The following is an 8,782-nucleotide window of genomic DNA, read 5'->3' on the forward strand; positions in this document are numbered from 1 at the left end:
TTTGCTGAAGTCCACAAGTCTTAAAGTTGCCAAGGTTGGAGACCCCTGTTCTAGTTCAATCCTCTGCTCAAGCAGAGTCCCCATACCATTTCAGACAAATGGCTGTCCAATCTGTCCAATTTCTGACCTTGCCTTCTGGTGCTTTGGAAAATAGATTGACATCCCTTCTTTGTAGAATCCCCTCAGGTATTGGAACACTGCTATCCTGTCTCCTGTAGTCCTTCTTTTCACTAGACATACCTAAGTTATTTTTTTCTTCGTTTTTCATCTGCCAGGCCACACTCAATTAAGCGTATGAGATCTGGCTGCTAAGCTGGTTGTTTGAGAGGAGCTTCTCCAAATATGTGTGCAGGGGAGGGCTTTTGACGAGTTGATAATTTCCCCCCTTAAATTCCATCCTCTGAAATCAAATAGTCCTCTCAGATTTATAGACCGACATTCCTATTGCCAATTTAACTGTGGAAGTATTTAGCTTTGGTCTTAAGAAGTAGGAAGGAGAGAGGAAATGATCCCTCAGTCCAGGGACAGTAGAAAGTGTGAGAAAGAAACCCAAAACAGTGCTACCTTAATTGTGTCATATTTTTAAAAATGGGTACGAGTGAACCTTTATTTACCATCATGATCAGGACAAGAACTTCCTCTAAGCGATGCTAAGTTACTAAACGAGTCGCATTCAATTTTACAATCTTTTTTTTTTTGTTGTGGTTAAGTGAATGACATGGTCATTAAGGGAATCTGACTCCCCTCATTGGCTTTGCTTATCAGAAGTCCCTGGGATGATCATAAATGGCAATCGTGATCTTGGGACTCGGCAACTATTGTAAATGCATGCCAATTGCCAAGCACCCAAATTTTGGCACATGACCTGGGGGGAGGTGGCAACCGAGTACTGGTTGTAAATCCCTTTTTTAAATTGAAGCTTACCTCAACTAAAAAAGATTTTTTTTAAGATTTCAGAGAGGTTTTTCAAATAGTGTTACTGTGATTGATTGATTGATTGATTGATCGTATGTCATCACATCAATGTCAACTCTTAGCAACCACACAGATACACTTTCTCCAGGATGCTGTGTTCCCAGTCTTGTCCTTCAAGTCCAATGGTAGCATCATGCCCCTGGTGCAGACTGACTCTGAAGGAGAGAAGGAACAGCGGACAGGGAGTGGAAGTGTGGCTCCGGAGGTTGTGGAGGAGGCTGGGGAAGGGCAGAGGCCGGCTGAACAGTCAGAGAAGGACTCAGGCCCATCCCCTATCCATCCTAGGGCACTCAGGGAGGAGAGGATGAGGAAGAGATGTGATCTACTTGGGAGGAGAGGGCCTTGATCCTCTTCATGGGCTGCAGCTGTGACAACTGAATAAGAGTACGGACCTGCATACGGGCGAATGCTGGAAACAAAGCATGGAAATCCCTCTAGTTGATGGTTCTTCTCTGAGTTTGGCGTCCTTCCCAGTGTGTGTTATCTGTGGACGTTGTCCAGCCCTCATCTTGCCTGGTTTGGGTTGCTTTTTCCCTTCTTCTTTGTAACTGTTTGTGTGGGAGTTTTTTTTAGCTTCCGTCAAGAATATTTGGAGCTTGGAAGCAAAGTGAAGGAATAAAAGGGGCTTCACCTGTTTTCTGTGACTGTATTTATTTTGTATTCCACTCTGGGTCATCATAGGTAAAACCATTGTCACTGTAACTGAGTCTATCCATTTTACTTCTGGTTATCCTGTCCTCTTTCCTTTCACTTTCCTAGCAATATAGATTTCTCCAGAGAACTAGGCCTTTGTATAATGTATCAAAACAAAGTATGATTAATTGGTCATTTTGCCATTTGTTTTGATGTCCCATTTATTTGTTTTCTTCACTGTTAATTTACTCCACAGTAATAAGTAGCATTTCTGGAATCCCTGCGGTGCCTTGACCTGAGCTACCTCTCAGGGCTAACATTAATGCTAATCACCTCCTCTCCAAGTATGCAGTGTTTGGCTGTCATCTTTTTGCAGAGTTGTGAGGTTCTGCTTCTAATGGATGTACTTTTTCTGCAAAAGAGGAATGACTCACACAAGAAGGGGCCAGCATGTCAAAGAAGCATGCAGTTAGCTTTAGGTTTGTCCATTCCAGGACTTTTTGCTGGTTCAAATTAAGCTCTCAATATCCTCATCAAATTGCTTATCTGCTATTCATTTCTCCAAACAGTCTTGCTGTGTCCATCCTTTGCCAGCACTTTCCTAATATGCAGCTGGGCAACGTCAGCAGATTGTGTGTTTGTGTGTGTGTGTGTGTGTGTGTGTTACTGTTTCTATGATTCATAGCTATATATCTAGCTCTTCCTGTATCTCTTAGCTCTGCTAACTTGATCTGGCAATCCTGCCTATAGCTAACAGACCGAGAGTTTATTTTGTGCAAAGTGTATCTGATAGAGATTATTATCTTCCTAACAGTTGCCAAGATTTGATGAGATTTTGATGTGCAAAAGGATCCCTACCGTCAGAGCTGGGTAGTTGTCTTTTTCTGCAAATCCCTCTGACTGGCAAGTGTCCCTTTTCCACATTTCAAGCAAGGCTGAGCTTCATTTTGCAGTTCTCACTGCTTCACTAGGAACATATGGCTTGAGTTTGAGAAGGGGGAGGGGGAGGTCAGAAATTAATGGATTCCTTTATATAAATGCTTGAGAACTTTCCAAAAATCTCTCCTTCAGGAAATAAAGCCAAAACTTACTGAAACACTCCTTTACCATAGAAGGCTTTATTTTTTAAACATTTTTGTAGGTCCATATCATGAACTAAGATTTATTAAATTAGAGAGACTGTTAAAACTGAACACTCTTACTTTTTTAAAAAGACCACTGTACAGTACCTAACATTAAAGTGAAGGGGGAAATCAATGGAGGCTCCTACAATCTGATTTCTTTAGTTTTTGTTTTTAAAACCTTTAAAAAGATGCTATTATTATTGTTGTGCTTCTTTTAAAATGCTAACATCTATTTATTTGCAAAGGTCCTCAAATTAATGCTGATGCATAGTCACGCTAAGCATTTGGGCTATATGTCAATTTCTGCCATTTTAAAGGTCTGAAAAAGATACCATCAGATTTATTGTACTGTCACAGTGGATGCTGGGATGGGGATGAAGAACGGACATTGGGTGTTAGGATAGCCTGCTACATTCCCCTGCTGTTGCTTTGGATGATCAGAGGGCTTCTGCATTTGAAAGCAGTGTGTCTGTATGCCATTAAATCAGTGATAATTCCTGGGAATTGCCTGAACAAGTCCCTGTAGTTTTCTTGGCAAGATTTCCGAAGAGTTTTCTGCTGAGAGAGACTGAGTGGTCCAAATGAATGAGTGAGTAGCCCACTTGCTTTGTGCCTAAGTAGAACTAGAATTCACACTCTCCTGGTTTCTAGCAAACCACCACACCAAACTGATTCTCTAAAGCTAATGCAGTACTGAAGCTGAATTCACTTTAATTTCAACAATAAAGACTTTTATGTTTGGATTTTTCACACAAATAAGAATGGATTAAATTACTGTTTCCTTTTTCTATTTTGCCCATATGCTGCCAAAAATATGGAGCATCTCTTTCAAATGGCTGATGATGATGAGTTGGGAAACTGGAATGAAAACCTTTTGAAAGAGATAGCTTTGAAATTATTTCTAACTGGGATCGAAGCAGCTATTTAAAAAGCATCCTGGAGGAAAAAATATTTCTTTTGACAACTAAAATGTAATCATTCCATAGTTGGAAGTCTTCCCTCCCAACATGCCTTGTATAATTTATCTTTATTACCTCAATTCCACTAACCATGTATCACAGCCAGTGGTGGCTGCTTGTAACTGGGCTGTTGTAATTTGTTCCAAATTTAGCCAGTGTCCAATAACAATTGATGCCATTGTTGACTTCTCCCAAACAGTTGTGATCTCTATTTGCAAATCTCACTGTTATATAATTGTTACCAATTCTTTGTCTTCAATTTATTTATTTAGCGTATGGCAAATACATGGACTTATAGTAGTTCAAATCTTAAAGCTCTTGATGGACATTCGGACACAATGTGATGGATATTTTGTCAAGGTGCACCACAGTCACACTGAAGGGTAGAGACAAGACCCCACTTAAACAATGAGTCCTGGCAGACACCATGTTGGGTATGGATCCTGTTCAGAGTTGACCAATGCTGGCGAGGAAGGTCAAAACCAGGCACCTTTTGTGTAGGATCATCTACATAACTGCCTGTATCTAGGCATTCAGCAGCCCAGTTGGCTTTTTACTGTGTGTTGATGTCAAAGTTGTTAGACAGCTGCTGAGCAATTTGCAGTTTTGTACTCCTTCACTAAGGCTTCCTGCCTTCATAGAACTGGTGGTGCAATGTGGCTCAGGATGGGCAGCCATTTTGTTTATCTGTTGCCATGTATTTAGAGAGCCAGGAGTTCTACAAAGATGTCTGACTTGCCAACTGTCACAACTGCCAATTCTTCAATGTTGTCTGGCTGCCAATTGTTGCTAGTCATTTGGTTCACACTTCCATGCTAGCCAGGGTATACCACAAGGAGGCAAACTAGCATCGTACCCCTGTCTTCAATATTATTGCCTCTTGGAAAGGCTATTCAATCAATTAAACATAGTTTTTTTCAATGACAATAATGTCTAGTGTGTTGGGTATCAATCAGTCAATTTTAAAATCCTATAACCTTTTTTGATTCTAGTAATTCTTACTTAGTCTGAATCTCTACTTTTTTACATAAACCTCAGTGACAACATTTTTCAAACTCTAATTACTAGCACCTTGAATTGAACATGGACGCAAACTGGCAACTAATGCATCTTGCAGAGCAATGGTGTAAACGTGCACTGAATGAGGAGTGCACAAAACTTCCCACACTACAATATTTTACATCACTGGATGCCTCTGAAGGCTCTTCAGGTTTAGCCCCATGTAGAGCCCATGACAGTAATCCATCCACTCAGGCATGAATGACTGGGAATAGAGCTCTCTACTTTCTGTTCTTACAAGGCAGTGATTTCATTTGATGGTGCAATGTACCTGATATTTCCAAGATTCTCTCAAATATTTATAAGCTTGCTTAGGATCTGGGCCTTTGATGATAGTTTTATTTATGTGTTGAAGAATTTCTTGTGAACTGGAGATTTCCCTTTTCTTACTTCAGCGATTGCATATTTATCAAATCCAAGTTGTACTGCAATACCACGACTTAATACATGAGCAGTATTTAGAAATAATTCCAGTTTGGTTTTTGATTTGGGATATATTTAATATCTATGTTAAAAAAGATGGGAGGATTTTTTTTTTAACCTTGCTCTGAACATTGCTCGTCATGTTTTGCTTTATTTGGAGTCAGTGGAATCATCACCAACTTGAATAGTAAAGAAGAAATTGAAACACTTTGAAAGATCTCCCTTTTTATTTTAATTTCATCTAATTCAGGGCTATCAAACTCCTAGCCTGCAGGCTGGATGCATCATGCACTGGCCACACCCACGCCCGGTTTAGTGAAGGGGGGGGAAAGTCCCGATACATCATGTGATGCCGCCGTGACAATGTGAGTTTGACACCCCTGTTCTAATTCATCAAGCATTAAACATTAAATGCACTTTCCCTGTTTCCATGGTTGTTTCTATAAAGCCCTGGATATTTTGACTAAATACCAACGATTTCCATGCTTTCCAGATCTAGCTATGTGGGAGTCAGATGCTTTTTTGTATTCAAAGCCATACATATTCACTTCGCTACATTTTGAATGTATAGGATTGCTTCAGTTGTGAACACCATTTAGTGGAAGGGAAATATCTAATTGAGATCATTATCATCATTATCTCAATTATGTATTCCCTTGCCACAAACTGGCACCCAGTACTGGAGGGAGAAACATGTCTGGCTGGCTGCAGATTTCTGGACCAGTTGAGTGTTCTGAATTTCAAAAGCAGCATTACGCTGCCCCTGGATATTGCTATACCTGTGACGCAGGGACCAGCATTTCTGAGAAATGTAGTCTCTGTGGTGCTCTTGACAGTACTAAATGTCACAGTGCTCCTAATGTCAACTTTGCAGCCTCAGGTGTGGGAATAAGAAGAGAGGGAGGAGGGAGTGAAAGATCCTTTCCTTCATCCTATCCATCACTGCCAGAACAGAAACTCAAAGCTTTTCTTCATCCGTTATTTATTACATCACCAAAACAACTTGGCTGGGCCAGTATTACCCCTTTTGCTGGAGCAGTATCTTTATATTGCTCTACCTTGCGCTTACAAACTATGGCAGAAGAAAACTGTTAGGACAAAATGTTCATTACCTTGGCAGCTCTTTCTATTATCGCAGCCAGAGATGGTTCCTACTAAGAATCACTGGTAAGGAAGTAAATGCTCAAAAGTAAACGGGGTGAGAATTGGAGTAGATGGTCCAATCTGGGAAAGGAAAAGCATTTTTGCCTTTACTGAGAATACTCAGTAAATGTTTTGCCTTGGCAACAAGAGTTCTGTTGTTCTGCAGTGTCCAGATCTATTTAAAGCAAAGTTATTATCATTAAATTATGGATGTTTCCATTCTTCTAAAGCTCTGCCTTCTTTGAATAGCCGAAGAACACCTGGCTGATTCAAAGTTTTTATGGGTTGGAACAACTACATGAAAACCCTCTGAGATTGCCGCAGATGGTGAGCGTTGCAGACAAGAAACCTTTCTACGGCCACATAGATCAGATGAATTTCTCCCAACACTTCATATATGGTGGCAGGGATACACAACTCTTCATCGTGGCACAGAGAAAATTGCCTGCACCCCACTGTGAGCTTCTGTGGCCAGATGATCACAAATAACCAATTAAGCTCCTCTCAATGCGCTGGTTACCATGTACTTCCAAAAATTATGAGACGAGATGTGCAGCGGCACACAAAAGCAGAGCTGCCTGCCTGCCTGGGGCATTGATGAGATCTGAAAGCGAGAGTGGTGGAGATAAAGGCGGCTGGAGGTAGTTTGTGCTGAAAGTGCAGAGGAACAGTGAGCACAAATGATAAAAGGATTGGACAGATGGCCTCCTCCATAGTGGATGCAAATAGCCTGTGCCATTTTCCTGAGGGAGCAGCTTCCGAAGTTGTTGTGGCAGCAACATTTAATGACTTTGCTGCTGAAGAGAGGGGGACTGAAGAAGTTTCTTTCCCTTCGTAAACCTAATAGAGTGCCACAGATTCCCTTTAATATCAAATAACGGGCATTTTAAAAACAATTGCAGCCGAGGACCACTTTTTCACTGTAGCAGCACGTTCTCAGTCTTCCTGACATGAGTGTCTTGTGAAGTGTCAGCAAAATGGAACAAATTAAACTTTGCTCTAGTCACATCCTTTACGTTCATGATGATGCCATCATGGGACAAGGCTTATGCAGTGAGGCAAAAATGCCACAAAAGTGCATCATGTTCCTTATTTGCCAGCAAAAACCAGGTTGGCAGCCCCCACAACCTCCCAGTTGTCAGTTGCTAACCTGGGTTTTAGCTGGCAAGAAATAATTAAAATGCTGGTGGTGGCACACATACACACACACATGTACATAGGTCTCTCTCTCTCTCCCTCTCTCCCTCCTTCCTCCGTGTGTGTGTGTGTGTGTGTGTGTGTGTGTTTAGTTGGTTATAGTATGGATGTTCATGTTCCCTAATCACCACCTATTGGTTTTGGAAATACCAACAAGGAATCTAAAAATGCAATCCACAACTTTAGAGGAGAAACACCTTCTCATCTTACAATTGGTACATGCCATTTTTTCTGTCTGTTCTTGCTTGTTAGTATTATAAACTTACCGTAAGTAAGTAGGGAAGGAAGGAAGGAAGGAATCTTGATGGGTAGGTATGAAAGTCACGTTAATGAAAAGGCCAAAGAATTTTTGTTTATTTTTCATGACTTGATTCTTTTGAAAGGCCTTGTAGCAATCATCCAACTATGAAAGAAAGCACCATTAATAATATAAATATCAAAGAACTGCAAATGAGAACAATGGTATTTGTACTTCACTTAGTCTTCTGTTTTGGTACATTAAAGCTTCCTTCTTTAGATAAATTGCTTCCATGACTGGACTTCTGGAAAAGGGAGCTTTCAACAGAACAGAGTTTCAGTGAGTCTAATATTTACCAGCAGTTTCTCAATTTGACCATAGTTATTTATCAAGAATGCTTTGCATACACTGTTTTTTTTAGGAATTTAATTCCCTGTTTCAATCACAAGCCATATTATTTCTGCAACTGCTTGTGAAAAATCCAGCTAGATGCAATTTTATATCCAACTTGGTTGCTGTGACTATTTAAAATTAATAGTGCATCCATCCATTTGCATTCAGATGTAATGCTGTGTTCAGAACCTTGCCTGAATTATTAAATCCTTCCTTGGCTGTGATTGGTGGATTTTCTGAATCAGTCTGAATAATGAATATTTTGAACAAATACAACTGCTTATACCCATCTCATGGTTTTAGGTCAGCACTATATGGGAGAGTTCGAATCCAAATGTTAATCTTTGGATCAAAGTAGGATCAGAGATGCTCATTACAGATACAAGAATAAGACTGATCCTATGGGCCTTAACATCCATCACGTGCAAGGTTTTTTTTTTAATCTTCCTTGTGACAGATGTTCTGTGAGCAGTTAATATTTTTAGGTTCATAAAACAGCCAGTGAACAATAAACAGAATAAAAACCAATTACTATGTTATTATATTAAAACCGAGAATAAACCATCAGTAATTTCCTTTTTATTGCAATTCTAAAAAGACTTAAATTATAAATGTCAGATAATATAGAGAACTTGACA

Source organism: Pseudonaja textilis, chromosome 1, assembly GCF_049901715.1.
Source record: "Pseudonaja textilis isolate UNSWEBS1 chromosome 1, rPseTex1.2, whole genome shotgun sequence".
In the NCBI taxonomy this organism is placed as follows: Eukaryota; Metazoa; Chordata; class Lepidosauria; order Squamata; family Elapidae; genus Pseudonaja; species Pseudonaja textilis.